This window comes from Papio anubis, chromosome 17, assembly GCF_008728515.1.
Source record: "Papio anubis isolate 15944 chromosome 17, Panubis1.0, whole genome shotgun sequence".
Classification (NCBI taxonomy): Eukaryota; Metazoa; Chordata; class Mammalia; order Primates; family Cercopithecidae; genus Papio; species Papio anubis.
This window is the reverse complement of record NC_044992.1, coordinates 56559182-56575645: the sequence shown is the minus strand read 5'-3', so window position 1 is coordinate 56575645 and position 16464 is coordinate 56559182. Positions and strand designations below refer to the sequence as shown.

General features: G+C 45.9%; 1 protein-coding gene across 9 annotated transcripts in view; it reads left to right on the top strand.

Moving 5' to 3' along the window:
• The first annotated feature begins 7805 nt into the window (after nt 1-7805).
• Nucleotides 7806-16464, top strand: part of PECAM1 (platelet and endothelial cell adhesion molecule 1) — an 82619-nt gene continuing 73960 nt past the window's right edge. For 3 of the 9 annotated variants that reach the window (XM_031657691.1, XM_021929325.2, XM_021929324.2), the window contains exon 1: nt 16060-16209. The gene's annotated coding sequence lies outside the window, so the exon portion shown is untranslated. Of the gene's footprint in view, nt 7887-16056; nt 16210-16464 lie in introns of those variants that run through there. The other 6 variants (XM_021929322.2, XM_009191012.4, XM_009191013.3 and 3 more) reach the window with 5 other exon arrangements.

The following is a 16464-nucleotide window of genomic DNA, read 5'->3' as shown; positions in this document are numbered from 1 at the left end:
CCACCGCACCCAGCTTGTCTTTATTTTAAACTATAAACAAAGTTTCTCCCAAAGTTAGTTCAGCCCGTCCAGGAATGGACAAGGACAGCTTGGAGGTTAGAAGCAAAATAAATGGAGTTGATTAAGTTAGATTTTTTTCACTGTCTCAGTCATTTTGCAAAGGCGGTTTCAAGATGGCCAGGAAAATCTTACACATGGAGAGTTCTTTAAAGTCGTAAGTTAAGGCTGGGTGCGGTGGCTCACGCCTATAATCCCAGCACATTGGGAGGTTGAGGTGGGCAGATCACCTGAGGTCAGGAATTCGAAACCAGCCTGGCCAACATGTCAAAACCCCATCTCTAATTTTGTAAAAATACAAAAATTAGCCAGATGTGGTGGCATACACCTGTAATCCCAGCTACTCTGGAGGCTGAGGCAGGAGAATCACTCGAAGCTGGGAGGCAGAGGTTGCAGTGAGCCGAAATCGTGCCATTGCACTCCAGCCTGGGCGACAGAGCAAGACTCTGTCTCAAAACCAAAAAAAAGGACGTAAGTTAATTACTGGCTTTAGGGTGGAGCCTTTTAAGGAACAGGGCCAGGAAAGTATGCAGTTTCCAGGGACTAATAAGCAGGCTTGGATCCCTAAATAAAGGGAATCCGGCTATCCTTTATAGGAGTCTTATCTCTCAGGGGGTGAGGGGGTAGGTATGTTTCCATACCTTCTAGGTGGTCAAGAGCATGGTTCTCTGATCCAAACAGGCAAAGAACTGAGTATTCCCCCATAACTGCCATTAGCCATCTCTTGAAGTATATTTCCTACCTAGCTATTACACATTAAGGCTAAAAGCTCTCTCATAATGTAATTTCTGATACCCTAAAAGTAAAAAAAAAAAAAAAAAAAAAATCAGGTAACACAATGCAAAACAGAGCAGAGCCTGACTTTTAACCAAATCTCTTATTACCACTCTAGCCAGGACAAACAGCCGATATTCCTGGCTTTCGGGCTTTACCAAAGGTAACCTCCCAGGTGAAACCAGTAATACTTAACTAAGATTATGACTTAACCATGGATGTGTGTGTGTGTGTGTGTGTGTTTGTTTTTTTTTTTGAGATGGAGTCTCACTCTGTTGCTCAGGTTAGAGTGCAGTGGCACAGTCTCAGCTCACTGCAACCTCTGTCTCCCAGGCTCAAGCTATCCTCTTACGTCAGCCCCCCTAGTAGCTGGGATTACAGGCATGCACCACCATGCCCAGCTAATTTTTGTATTTTTAGTAGAGCGGGGTTTCGTCATGTTGGCTAGGCTGTTCTCAAACTTCTGACCTCAGGGGATCCACCCCCCTCGGCCTCCTAAAGTGCTGGGATTACAGGCATGCACCACCATGCCTAGCTGAACCAAAGTTAGTAAGGATCTGGGTAGGCCCTTAGCTGCCTGCAGAAGTGACCTATCCTAAGAGATGATTTGTCAAGATTTTGTTAATGGAGAGAAGACGATTCCAGAAAATCTGGGTGTTTACCACAGGCTGAGCACAAGGAAAGAAGGGAGGCTTTGGGATTCCTTGTAGGGGCAGGGAACTAGTAGAGGCTCTGGTGACTCTGTCTTGCTGTCTTGTATCCAGAACGGCCTGGGCTGCCACCTGAGAGAATGCTGTACTCCCTGCGTCCCAAAGTGATGCCAGGAGACCCCCAGATCTCCCTCAGGGAAGGGGTTGCTGAGGATTCTGGGAAGACTACACCAGCTGACCTGGGGGAACTTGTTTCTTGTTTGTTTGTTTTGCTTGTTTGTTTGTTTGAGACGGGGTCTTGCTCTGTAGCCCAGGCTAGAGTGCAATGGTGTGATCTCGGCTCACTGTAACCTCCATCTCCCAGGCTCAGGTGATCCTCCCATCTCACCCTCCTGAGTAGCTGAGACTACAGGTGCGCACCACCACACCTGGCTAATTTTTTGTATTTACGTAGAGACAGGTCTCACTGTATTGCTCAGGCTAGTCTTGAATTCCTGGGCTCATGTGATCCTCTCACACTGGCCTCCCAAAGTGCTGGGATTACAGGAGTGAGCCACTGTGCCTGGCCTCAACATTTTTTTCTTTAATTTCAAGTGACTCAAAAGAAAAACAAGGACAAATACAAATAAAGTGTTAAGGCATAAACAATTAATCGGCAATCAGTTCCTTGCCTAGCTCATTTGAAATTACAGACACTTGACAATGACGCCATCTAGTGGAAGATTAGCAGGTCAAACGAAACCCATCTATTTCTCCTGATTCTTGCTCTGTCAGTCCACAGCTGTGAATAGGTGAGTTTTGGTGGCCATCCCAGGAGTGGACTGGTGACCTCCCAATTGTGGGGCGTCAGCACCCAGGAACAACATCCTGTGAATGGTCTTTCCTGCTTCTGTGAGTTTGCTGGGCTCTCCTCTGGTCTTTCAAGTTCCAAAGAGAAGAATCTAGCACTTACTGAGTACTCCTGGTTAAACGTCAGTTCATTAGATGGCCAGCTGACTCCATCCTCATGATGACCCTGTGACATGTTCTGTTTCAAACACGAAAAAACCCAGCCTGGTCAACATGGCAAGACCTCATCTCTACAAATAATTTAAAAACTAGTCAGATGTGGTGGGGCGTGCTTGTGCTCCCAGCTACTGGGGAGGCTGAGGCAGGAGGAGTGCCTGAGCCCGGGAGCTCAAGGCTGTAGTGAGTCGTGATCACACCACTGCACTGCAGCCTGGGCAACAGAACAAGACCCCATCTAAAAAAAAAAAAAAAAAGAAAAGAAAAGAAAAGAAACTGTAACTATAAAGGTAGTCTGTCTCTTTGTAGGAAGGCTGAAATACTTGTTTGTACAGTGCTAGAAGAGCCTTACTGTTGGAATTTACAGAGGGAGAAGCTGAGATATTTGCTCAAAGGTGCTTACTACTCAATGGGAATGGCGTTTGGGCTGAAACTCAAGTTATTTTGGGCAAAAAAACTTGCAGTGAGCACTGCAGCCTCGACCCCTGGGGCTCAAGTGATCCTGCTGCCTCAGCCTCCCCAGTAGCTGGGACTGCAGGCATGCTTCATCACACCTGGCTAATTTTTTTTATTTGTGGAGACAAGGCCCAGGCCGGTCTCCTGAACTCAAGTGACCCTTCCTCCTTGGCCTCCCAGAGTGCTGGGATTCCAGGCATGAGACACCATACCTGGCCTATTTTATATATTTTCAATGTACTATTTCTGTATTACACATTTTATATACTTTTTAACATCAATAGTATGTCTGTATTAGAAATAACAATGTAAAAGTGAAATAAGCAATGAGAGTGTCCAAAGCTATTTTAAAAGTGTTTAGGGTGGCCAGGTGCAGTGGCTCTCACCTGTAATCCCAGCACTTTGGGAAGCCAAGGCGGGTGGATAGACTTGAGGCCGGGAGTTTGAGACCAGCCTGGGCAACATGGTAAAACCCCGTCCCTACTAAAAATACAAAAAATTAGCCAGGCATGGTGGTGCACGCTTGTAATCCCAGCTACTCGGGAGGTTGAAGCACGAGAATCACTTGAACCCAGGAGGTGGAGGTTGCTCCGTCTCAAAAAAAAAAAAAAAAAAAAAAAAAAAGAAAGAAAGAAAAGAAAAGCATTTAGGAGAAGCTGCGACTGATAAATTACAAATAGATGGGTTTATGTCTGACCTGCTAATATTCCACTAGATGGCATCATTGTCGTGTCTGTAATTTCGAAAGGGGGCAGGAACTGACTGGCCATTAACTGCTTATGCCTTAACACTTTATTTTTATTTTTTCCTTGTTTTTCTTTTGAGTCACTTGAAATCAAAAAAGTTGAGTCCAGGCACAGTGGCTCACTCCTGTAATCCCAGCCCTTTAGGAGGCCAGTGTGGGAGGATCGTGTGAGCCCAGGAATTCAAGACTAGCCTGAGCAATACAGTGAGACCTGTCTCTACATAAATACAAAAAATTAGCCAGGTGTGGTGGCGCGCACCTGTAGTCTCAGCTACTCAGGAGGGTGAGGTGGGAGGATCACCTGAGTCTGGGAGATGGAGGTTACAGTGAGCCGAGATCACACCACTGCACTCTAGCCTGGGCTACAGAGCAAGACCCTGTCTCAAACAGACAAACAAACAAGCAAGACAAACAAACAAGCAAAAAAACAAACAAGAAACAAGTCGAAGTTCCCTTCAGAAATACCCTATTTCAAGCCTATAGAGGGTAAACCAAATGAGGTGCTTGTTAAAAGTCCTGCAGAAATTCACCCCTGATACCTTGATTATCACAGAGAAAAATGTTTTCAGCTGCTTTAAAATGTTCCATAAGTCTGAGCAGGCTGGCAGTCCTACCTTTTCACCATCAACAACCCCTCCATTATTTTTATTATGTATTTATTTATTTTATGTTTTAAGGCAGGGTCTCACTCTGTTGCCCAGGCTAGAGTGCAGTGGCACAACCATGGCTCACTACAGCCTTGAACTCCAGAGCCTCATCCTCCCAACTCAGCCTCCCTAATAGCTGGGACTATAGGCATGCACCACCAAGCCCAGTTAATTTTGTTTTGTTTTGTTTTGTTGTTGTTGTTTGTTTGTTTTAGTGATGGAGTCTCACTATGCTGCCCAGGCTGGTCTCAAACTCCTGGGCTCATGTGATCCTCCTGCCTCTGCCTCCCAAAGTGTTGTGATTATAGGCATGAGCCACCACCACTCCTGGCCCCTTCATTATTTGTATTTTATAAATCTCATTATTGGGAATATTTTATCCAAAATAGCATTGACTAAGTAGTCAATGATTTTTCTATCTGTGTTTATATGTATATTTGATAAATTAAAGTCCTCAGTAGATAAGGGACAACCTTGATAGGATGATAAAACTCCATCCCTGCTGGGCGCAGTGACTCACGCCTGTAATCCCAGCACTTTGGGAGGCCAAGGTGGGTGGATCACTTGAGGTCAGGAGTTTGAGACCAGCCTGGCCAACATGGTAAAACCCCGTCTCTACTAAAAACACAAAAATAAGCCAGGTGTGGTGGCAGGTGCCTGTAATCCCAGCTACTCAGCAGGCTGAGGCAGGAAAATTACTTGAACCAGGGAGGTGGAGGTTGCAGTGGCCTGAGATCACGCCACTGCACTCCAGCCTGGATGACAGAGCAAGACTCTGTCTAAAAAAAAAAAAAAGAGAGAGAGAGAATGCTTCTCCTTCCTGCTTGAAATGCCCAAATCACCATGGTCATATCATTGATGAGCTAAGCAATGGGATTCTTGGGCTTATAAGTTTACAGTCGCTGAAGCCTCCACTGGATGGGGCAGTTTTTGTGAAATCCTCTAGTACTGGAATGGCACCATGGAAGTGGAAGGAATAGAGTGGAATGTGATTGAGTCTTCCTTATTCAAAAAAAAAGAGCCCCTTTGCAGATACAGCTGTCTATATCCCTGGGTTCCAGATTCATGGATTCAACCAACCGCAGATCGAAAATATTCAGAAAAAAATTCCATAATTTCAAAAATTGAAACTTGAATTTTCCACGTGCTGAGTACTATGTTGAATCTGTTGCAAACTAAATGATGTGTAGCATCTTATGTGGTCTTATAAGTAATCTAGAGATGATTTTTTTTTTTACTGCTCCTTATGGAGCAGAGCTAACTCATAGGCAGTACACCCAGAGTTGGCCATAAGTAATCTAGAGATGATTTTAAATACACAGAAGGGTGTATCTAGGTTATATGCTAACACTATGCCATTTTACAGAAAAGACTTGAGCGTCCTGAGATTTTGGTATCTGTGGGGGTCCTGGTACAATCCCCCATGGATATCGAGGGACAATAGTATTCACAAAGAAAAAAGTTGAATTACACCAACAGCACATTTGATTCAGTCTCCAAGACTCCATCTCCGATGGGATGAATTTAAAGAATGAGTTATTGTAATTTTGCCAGTTGGTCAGAATTTCGTATCTGGATAGCTGAGAGTCAGATCTACTAGCAAGTAGCTTTGTGTTGACTATGGACAAGTGGAACTGTGCTAATTCTAAAAAGGTGGTGTTCTCTTACTAATTACAAAATGCAATTCTGAAAGCAAACGCCACATATATGTGAATGTTAGTTTTATTGGACAGGGTCAAAGAAGTTTCTCTCCCATAGAAGGGAAAAATGAGACATCTTTCTCTCTTGCTTTGAATGACTGTGTTGGGAGGTGAGTGTGTCGTGGGTTTGTAATTCATCTCCTTAGGGGCAGGGAAGTGTTGTACTCATTTTTGTAGCCCCTCATCCAGCCTGCACAGAGCATTTAGTGACCACTCAGCCAATGACGGTCTGTATATTTCTCTAATTTCTGGGCAGAAAAACAGAGTAGGTGGGTGATTTTTAGTATTTGGAGCATCCAACAAGGAGAGGACTACTCCCAACTCTCCGGTTTGTCCTGTGGTGTTTCTTTCTTTTTGTTGTTCTTGTTTGTTTTGAGATGGAGTCTTACTCTGTCACCCAGGCTGTACTGCAATGGTGTGATCTCGGCTCACTGCAACCTCTGCCTCCTGGGTTCAAGCAATTCTCCTGCCTCAGCCTCCCAAGTAGCTGAGATTACAGGCGTGTGCCACCACGCCTGGCTTATTTTGTATTTTTGGTAGAGACAGGGTTTTTCGTGTTGGTCAGGCTGGTCTCAAACTCCTGACCTCAGGTGGTCCGCCCGCCTCAGCCTCCCAAAGTGCAGGGATTACAGGCGTGAGCCACCATGCCCAGCCTGTCTTGTGATATTTCTGACCTTGAGTCTTGCCCTCTGCAGGCTGTAGGCACCGGGAAGACAAAGCTAACGTGACTGTTTAGAATGTATTTCCTATCGGCCGGGCGCAGTGGCTCACACCTGTAATCCCAGCACTTTGGGAGGCCTAGGCAGGCAGATCACTTGAGGTCAGGAGTTCAAGACCAGCCTGGCCAAAGTGGTGAAACCCCGCCCCTACTAAAAATACAAAAATTAGCTGGGTGTTGTGTTGTGTACCTGTAATTCCAACTACTTGGGAGACTGAGGCAGGAGAATTGCTTGAACCAGAGAGGCGGAGGCTGCAGTGAGCCGAGATCGCGCCACTGCACTCCAGCATGGGCAACAGAGTGAGACTCTGACTCAAAAAAAAAAAAGTGACAGCAAATGATTTCTTTTTTCTTTCTTTCTTTTTTTTTTTGAGATGGAGTTTTGCTCTCGTTACCCAGGCTGGAGTGCAGTGCAATGGCGCGATCTCGGCCCACTGCAACATCTGTCTCCCGGGTTCAAGCAATTCTCCTGCCTCAGCCTCCCAAGTAGCTGGGATTACAGGCATGTGCCACCATGCCCAGCTAATTTTGTATTTTTAGTAGAGATGGGGTGTCTCCATGATGGACAGGCTGGTCTCGAACTCCTGACCTCAGGTGATCCAACCGCCTCAGCCTCCCAAAGTGTTGGGATTACAGGCGTGAGCCACTGCGCCCGGCCCAGCAAATGCCTTCTTAGTGTAAGTATATCCCATGCAATATGCAAGGATGTCCCATCTGAGACATACTTATATTAAAAATAATATTTGTTGCATATCTGAAATTTAACTAGGCATCCTGTATTTTTATTGACTACATTCGGGAACCCTACAATTTGTGAAGACAGAGTTGTACAAGCATCACCACAATCCAGCTGAGCACATTTTCTTCACCCCCAAAAGTTCCCTCTAGCCCATTGGCAGTCGTCCTCCAATCCCTCTCCAAGTCCCAGGCAACCTCTGGTCGGCATCCTGTCTCTATAGATTTGGAGAAGACTGTATTTTTAAGTGGAGAGACTTGGCTGTTACATAACTTTGTTTAAAACCCGAGTATTTGTATGAAGAGTTTCGTTTCATTTTTTCAAGCGAAACCATGGAGGAGAGTGGCTGCCCAAGGTGGGGTTTGTCTTTTGCCGTCTGAATGGCCCCTGGGATACAGGTATGTCCATTATTTAAATCTCTTGGTGTTTACAGACCACATGGGTAACCCCTGTTGTGGCAAGGCTGAGGGCCTCCTCACCTGTCACTGAGTGTGGGGACTGTTTTCAGGCCTGGGCAGGGCAGGAAGTCTGGAGGGGATATCACGCGATCAGAGGGGCCATTCAAGAATGCTACAGGCTACACTGACAAAATGCTGGTCCTTGGCTACCTGGGACCAGTCCTGGAATGACTTAACTAGATTAAATATTATGAATCAAGGTGCCTAGCACCGTGCCTGTTGCCTAAATGGTAGCTGGAAAATAGTCTCCCATGAATCCAGAGTGACATTTGCTCCACACCTAGTAGGTCCTAAACCTTTAGATCTAGAGATATCCATGAAGGATGGCTCTTGCTTTAAGAACTTAATACTTTAGTGACTAATGTTTCTAGAGCATTAACCACAGGCAAGCATTTTCTAAGTGCTTTACATATGTTAATGTCCAGTCCTCACAGACACACTGTGAGGCAGATGCTCGCATTCTCTCCATCTTGCCTATGAAGAAATCAAGGCTCAGAGAGGTTAAGCAAATCCCCTGAGGTCACACAGCTAGTCTGGGCCTAGAAGAGCCTTTTCTCCTACTATTACTCCGTGTTGCTTCACAATATGGTGTAAGTTCTGTGGGAGCCCAGAAAGCAAGGCATCTGAGCTACTGGGAAGGAGGGATGAAACAAGTCTCCTGAGGAGTTAGCTGACCAAGGAAGCAGGGAACAGTATTTCAAGCAGAAGGAACAGCATGTGCAAGGGTTACAGGCAAGAGACCGTGGCCTGCAATAAAGAGTGGCTGATGAGGTTTGGGATAAGTGACTTCCCAGAGCATTTCAAAAAAACTCAAATGTTTTCTTTGGGGAAAATGGTCTGATTTTGGCAAGAGAAAGAATCTCAAAAGAGAGCCTTGAGACCTTCAGGAGCTATTGTTAACTTGGTGAATTGTCTCTGGTGCATCTCTCTCCCTCGCAAGGCCTGTTTCTTCTTCTGTGATAAAAGGGCTAATAGCACCTGTGCTGTGGGCTCATTTAATAGAACACAGTCGTGTGGAGGGCGTAATATAAGAGAACGGAATGAAATCATGTAGGTGGCATGCATCGAGAGCTTCGCATGTGGCGTGTGGCCACCCAGTTGTGGCACAGCCCTGGGCCCCGATGCATTTGCTTGGGCTTCCATGCTTTACTGACGCGTTGAAGAGGAGCTGGGAACTTGTTTTCCATCTGGCAGAGTCCCTTCTGTCTTCCTCTGCCTGCGGTTCTGGGGGCTCAGTCTGGAGAGGTGCCAGGCCGCTAACCGACTCTGGTGTTGGGAATGCGTTTGCAGGGAGCCAGGGGAAGGGAGCAGTCTGATTGCCGGCTCCCTCCGGGCTCCCTTCCTGGTGATTTATCACTATGGAAACTGAGCTCCTTTCCTCTTCGCGCTGCCGGCTGGTGGGGGTGCACATTGTTGATGGCCGTTGCCGCACAGATCAGAAGTTCCTTCCTCTTTCCTGCTGCAGAAATGCCACAGTAACCTACGTGGCCCAAGAACTGCAGCTCACACCTGAAGAGCCCGGTCTTGGGAAAAACAATCTCATCGGATTCCCCAGGGCTCACGGGGGCCTTCTGGGTAAGCAGAGCCGGCCTGAGAACAATGTCAGGGGAGAACAATGCAGCCACCGGGCTGAGCTGGTGGCCCTGCTGTTCCTCTTCCTTCAGCTTCCCTAGCTGGGGGTTAAAAATGGATTTACAGGCAGTGGCAGATAGCATCATGTTAGGCGGCAGAAAACTGAAACTCAGAGTCTCTTAGTGTGAGCAAAGTCTCCCGTGACAGCCCACTTGCGGCAGGTGCCCAGCCCTGCATATGCCACCCATGACATATGCCCACCCACTGCATATGCCCACCTACTGCATATACCCACTTACTGCATATGCCTACCCACTGCATATACCCACTCACTGCATATGCCTACCCATCACATATGCCCACCCATTGCATATGCCCACCCACTGCATATACCCACCCACTGCACATGCCTACCCACTGCATATACCCACTTGCTGCACTTGCCTACCCATGACATATGCCCACCCAGTACATGTGCCTATCCACTGCATATACCCAACCCCTGCATATGCCCACCCATTGCATATTCCTGCCCATTACACATGCCTATCCACTGCATATACCCATCCACTGCATATACCTACTCACTGCATATACCTACTCACTGCATATGCCCACCCACTGCATATACCTACTCACTGCATATGCCCACCCACTGCATATGCCCATTCACCACATATACCCACTCACTACACATGCCCATCCACTGCATATGCCCACCCACTGCATATACCCACTCACTGCATATGTCCTCCCATCACATATGCTCACCCACTGCACAGGCCTGGTGAGAGCTGGCTCTGCTGGACTTGGTCCGGCCCTCAGTAACCATTCCTTAGAGGCCAGTGCCTGGATTAGAGCACCCTGGGCATGGCATCACATGTACCTGTGCCAGGTCCTAGACTCAAGGACACAGGGCAAGGGGGGACTCCAGAGACAACAAAGGAAGCTCCCTGGCCAGGAAGTCCTGAGACACTGCCAGGCCCAGCAGTCCCCTTGCTGGCCACACAGACAAGACAAATGGCCAACCTCAGGGCCTCAGGGTCTTTCTCTGTAAGTTGACCTACGGGATTCCTCTGTAGGCCTCATCCTATGGGGGATGGGAGAGAGGGAGCTAAGAGCACTTCCTACTTGCCCATCTGTCTCTTAGAGAGGTTCATCTAAGGGTAGTTTTCTGGGGAAACTGGCCTTGAAATGACCTGGGAGAAAAACATTTCATTTAGGAGTTGAGGCTTGTCAGTGCATCTCACAATAATTTGCAGAAATCCCCTTTACCTCCCTGAATATACAAGATCTTTTCTAGGTGGAAAATGTCCCTGTTTGTTTTCCGTTTAGAATTTCCCCTTTTTGGGAGCATGTTTGCTCTCTCTTACCCTCAGAGAAAATTTCCAAGTTCCTTCCACATTCTAAAGAGCAATGCGAAAATTCAAGGTTTTTTTTTTTTTTTTTTTTTCGTTTTGAGACTGAGTCTCGCTCTGTCGCCCAGGCTGGAGTGCTGTGGCACGATCTCGACTCATTGCAACCTCCGCCTTTCGGGTTCAAGCGATTCTCCTGCCTCAGCCTCCTGAGTAGCTGGGACCACAGGCACGTGCCACCATGCCTGGCTAATTTTTGCATTTTTAGTAGAGACAAGGTTTCACCATGTTGGCAAGGTTGGTCTCCAACTCCTGACCTCAAGTGATCCTTCTGCCTCAGCCTCCCAAAGTGCTGAGATTACAGGTGTGAGCCATGGCACCCGGCCTTATTTTTTAAATTAGAAATATTTTTATTGAGATAATAGCACATTTGCATGCATTTGCAGTGAATAATACAGAGATATGTACTAGTTTCCCCTAATGGTAACATTTTGCAAAACTACAGTATACCATCACTACCAAGGTTTCTGGCTTTTGTTTATTTGTTTGTTTTGTTTTTGAGACAGGGTCTCGCTCTGTCACTCAGGATGGAGTGCCATGGCCCAAACATGGCTCACAGTAGCCTCCACCTCCCAACTCAAGCAATCCTCCCACCTCAGCCTCCTGAGTAGCTAGGACCACAGGCATGTACCCCCAGGCCTGGCTAATTAAAAAACAAAATTTATGTAGAGATAGGGGGTCTCACTATGTTGTCCAGGAGGGTCTCGAACTCCTGGGCTCAAGTGATCCTCCCACCTCAGCTTCCCAAAATGCTGGGATTATAGTCACGAGCCATAGCGCTGGCTGCAACTGGTCCATTTTAAAAAAGCTCTAATTAAAGCACGTCCTTGACATTTGGGAGGTATCCATCCGCAGGCCCAGATGTGTTCTCACATTCTGGGTATTAGGAATGTTTACACAGGCTACTGACATGGTCCTAAATCACATGAATCTCATTTCTGTCTAGAAGCATCATATCCTGTGCATATTCTCATACACCAACTTGGCTACCTTTTTGATTTTTATGTATCTATTTATTTTAATTTTGTTTAATCAGGTAATGAAGCTGCAAAGAAACAGGAAACATGAAGACAGTTGTATAGAACAAGGTGAAGGATTACATCCTTGAATAACCTTGGTGAATACATATGTTACATTCAGTGTATTTCAACTGTTTCAGACTTTGATCCCTTCCATCTTTGTTCTAGACCAAAGATTTTTCTATTGTGGAGCATTTCAAGAAGTCCTGAAATGTTTCCTTTTTTCTTTCCTTTTCTTTTCTTTTTTTTTTTTTTTTGAGACAGAGTCTCACTCTGTCACCCAGGCTTGAGTGCAGTAGCGGGATCTCAGCTCGCCTCTGCCTTCCGGGTTCAAGCAATTCTCCTGCTTCAGCCTCCCGAGTAGCTGGGATTACAGGTGTGCACCACCATGCTCAGATAATTTTTTGTATTTTTAGTAGAGATGGGGTTTCATCATGTTAGCCAGGCTAGTCTCAAACTGCTGACCTCAGGCAGTCCACCTGCCTTGGCCTCTCAAAGTGCTGGGATTACAGGTGTGAGCCACCGCACCCAGCTGTGAAATGTTTTTCTTCTAGGGACCCTGTGTGAGGAATTAGGGCTCAGGGCTGAAGGCAGGCAGTCAGCATCACCACTTCAGCTGTGGGACCGTGGGCAAGAGTACTAACCTCTCTGAGAGTCTTGTTTCTCTCTTGTAAAAGGAGAGTAATAACAGTAACTGACTCATAGGATTAAAGGAAACATGAGAAGTATGTAAGCACTCAATAAACATTAGTTATTATTATTTAAGTAAAAGCTCCATAGTGGAGTCTTATAATTTTTAGGAGTAAAATCATAACTCTCATACAAATATAAAATGAACATGCGTCAAATATTTTATTTAACTTATCAATTAATGAGTGAACCAGTGAAATGCTATAACTTACTCAAAGGAGAATCAAAGAGCATATGTATATATGCTTAGATTGATTGGTCAATTGATCATTAGATACACAGATATCTACCATCAGGGATGCTAAAATGAATTGGCTTAAAAAGTGTAAAACTGGCCGGGCGCAGTGACTCACGGCTGTAATTCCAGCACTTTGGGAGGCTGAGGTGGGCAGATCACCTGAGGTCGGGAGTTTGAGACCAGCCTGACCAACATGGAAATAATATTCCATTATATTGATATATCCCATTTTGTTTACTCATTCATCAATTGATGAACATTTGTGTTGTTTCTACGTTTTGGCTATTGTGAATACTGCTTCTATAAAGGTTTGTTACTTCTTTTTTTTTTTTTTTTTGAGACAGAATCTCGCTTTGTCATTCCAGGCTGGAGTGCAGTGGCGTGATCTCGGCTCACTGCAAGCTCCGCCTCCTGGGTTTACACCATTCTCCTGCCTCACCCTCCCGAGTAGCTAGGACTACAGGTGCCCGCCACCACACCCTGCTAATTTTTTGTATTTTTAGTAGAGACAGGGTTTCACCGTGTTAGACAGGATGGTCTTGATCTCCTGACCTTGTGATCCACCCGCCTTGGGCTCCCAAAGTGCCAGTATTACAGGCGTGAGCTACTGCGCCCGGCCCTATAAACATGTTTTTGTGTGGACATGTTTTCAGCTCTCTTGACTATATCCCCAGTAGTTGAATTGCTGCTGGATCACATGGTAACTTTAGTTTTAATTTTGGGGGAACTGCTAGCTGTTTTCAAAGTGGCTGTATCATTTTACAATGCCATAGTAGGCTATGGGCATTCCTGTTTCTCTACATCCTCATCAATGCTTAGCGTCTGTCTTTTTGGTTATCGTTATCCTAGTGGGTATGAAGTGGTATCTCATTGTAGTTTTGATTTGCAATTCCCTAGTGACTAAAGATGTTGAGCATCTTTTTATGTGTTTGGGGTCTTTTTTTTTTTTTAAATCTTCTTAGGAGAAATAATCTGCTCAAATCCATTTTTTTTTTTTTTAAGACGGAGTCCCATTCACTCTATCGCCCAGGCTGGAGTGCAGTGATGCGATCTTGGCTCACTGCAACCTCTGCCTCCTGGGAACAAGTGATTCTCCTGCCTCAGCCTCCTGAGTATCTGGGATTACAGGCATGTGCCACCGCCCAGCTAATTTTTTGTATTTTTAGTTGAGATGGAGTTTCACCATATTGGCCAGGCTGGTCTTGGAACTCCTGACCTTAAGTGATCCTCCTGCCTCAGCCTCCCCAAGTGCTGGGATTACAGGCGTGAGCCACCACGCCCGGCCCCTTTGCCAATTCTTTAAAGTGGTTGTGTTTTTGTTGTTGAGTTGTAACAGTTCTTTATATATTCAAGATCCTAGACCCTTATCAGATATTTGATTTCCAAATATTTTCTCCCATTCTGTGAATTACCTTTCACTTTCCTAATGCTATCCTTTGCAATAAAAACATTTTTAGTTTTAATAAAGTCCAGTTTATCTATTTTTGTTATTTTGTTGCTTGTGCTTTTGTGGTTTTGAGAACAGAATGCACAAATACCTGTTTTGGCTTCAGTGCCTGGGAAATGGCGGTGCTCTTCCCCGATCAGCGGCCAGGCCACTCAGGGTGTAAGACAGTAGCTCCCCTAATCCCTTGGGCTGTTGTGTGCATGATCTGCTGTCAGGTCCTTCTTCATTAGATCTAGAAGATACAGTAATCAGAAGAATAAAAATACTGTCTAGGTAAAAGAAATTTTTAAATTTATAATGTGAATATATTTTTATTTATACCAGTACAGTTTCAAAACATAATTTTTATTTCTTTTTATGGAGGAAGAGGTCTACAAAGGCAAAAATGCCTATGGTTATGAGTCATAATACAACCATGTCAGCCAGGTGCAGTGGCTCATGCCTATAATTCCAGTACTTTGGGAGGCCGAGGCGTGCAGATTGCTTGAGCTCAGGAGTTTGAGACCAGCCTGGGCAATGTGGCGAGATCTCGTCTCTACAAGAATTACCAAAATTAGCCGGATGTGCTGGTGCATGCCTATAGTTTCAGCTACTCGAGAGGCTGAGGTGGGAGGATGGCATGAACCTGGGAGGCAGAGGTTGCAGTGAGCTATGATCACGCCACTGCACTCCAGCATGCGCAACAGAACAAGAACCTGTCTCAAAAAAACCCCCCAAAAACCAAAAACAAAACAACCATGTCCGTTGTAACTGGAGAAGGCCTCCTGCAGGGGATGGGATAGCACAGACTCCTCCACAATGTCCCTGCCTGCCTTTGCCCAGCTGCCCACCTTTGTGAGGGGCCAGACTGGGGTGGTGAGGGCAGCACATGGTGGGTGTGGAAGAAAAGGCACTGAGCGCTGGCCCTTGGGTTCATGAGTCAGCAGAGCTCCAGAGCAGCGATTCAGATGTGGCATGCCCAGCCAAACCAGACCAACAACTGTTGTTATTATTGTTCAATCATAACCATTGTTTTTTAAAAAAATTTTTAATTAATTATTATTACTTTTTGAGACAGGGTCTTGCCCTGTTGCCCAGGCTAGAGTACAGTGGTGTGATCGCGGCTCACTGTAGCCTCAAACTCCTGGGCTCAAGTGTTGCTCCTGCCTCAGCTTCACGAGTAGCTGGGACCACGGGCATGCACCACTCTACCCAGCTATTTTTTAAATTTTTTTGTTGTTACTATGTTCTTATTGTGCTCTGTTGGTTAAACGTGCTTTCAAAGGCTAGCTCTTGTTTGATCTTCCTAACAAGCCTATTCAATGGATAGATGGGCATATTATTCCCATTATATAGGTGAGGAACCTGAGCCTCAGAACATTTAAGCTATTAAATTACAGAGAACAGACAAGAACCTCAGGCTTCTGATTTACGCATTAGTGCATGTTCACTTCCAGGCTGGGGTGTGTCCCAAACCCAGTGGATGCGGGCTGTTGAGTCTGGCTCTTCAACTCTCCAAGACTAATGAGATCTGCAGCTACAGGTGGGGGAAATGGAATGGCCGGTGAATCTCATTTCCCATCACCATCATCATGAAATAGGTGGTTGGCCTCCTGTGCCTGGTGCTGGTAGCCCTCTGACATGTCTGTTGCCCACCTGCCTCCACCTTCCTCCCCCCACCTCACCCCCAGCTGCTCAGAAAAACCACTTCCTGAAGTTTACTCCAGCAGGCAGCTTTTTTTTGGTGCAGTTAATGAGTTGCTATGTTTCGGAACTGCGTTACTTACCTGGTATTTGAAGGCAGGAGCACTGCAGGTAGAAATGACTGTGTGTCTGTCCTCCTTCAATTCCACTTGGCTGAGGAGAAGAAGCGAACAACACCATGTGACAAGCAGAGTCCTGGGTGAGTTTGTTAAGCCTGGTGGGAACTCGTGGGGTCCCTTGGTTATGTAGGAGTCAGTCACTTGATCAGTTACCAAGAAGCCAAAGCAGTGTGGGAATCTTTGCCCCCACCCAATCAAGGAATCCACCAAGGTCAAGGGGAAGAAGCAGGGAGAAAGGAGAGGCCCACAAACAAATAAAAACCCATTCAATTTACTATATTGAAAAAGGCCAGGCCAGGCATAGTGGCTCATGCCTATAATCCCAACACTTTGGG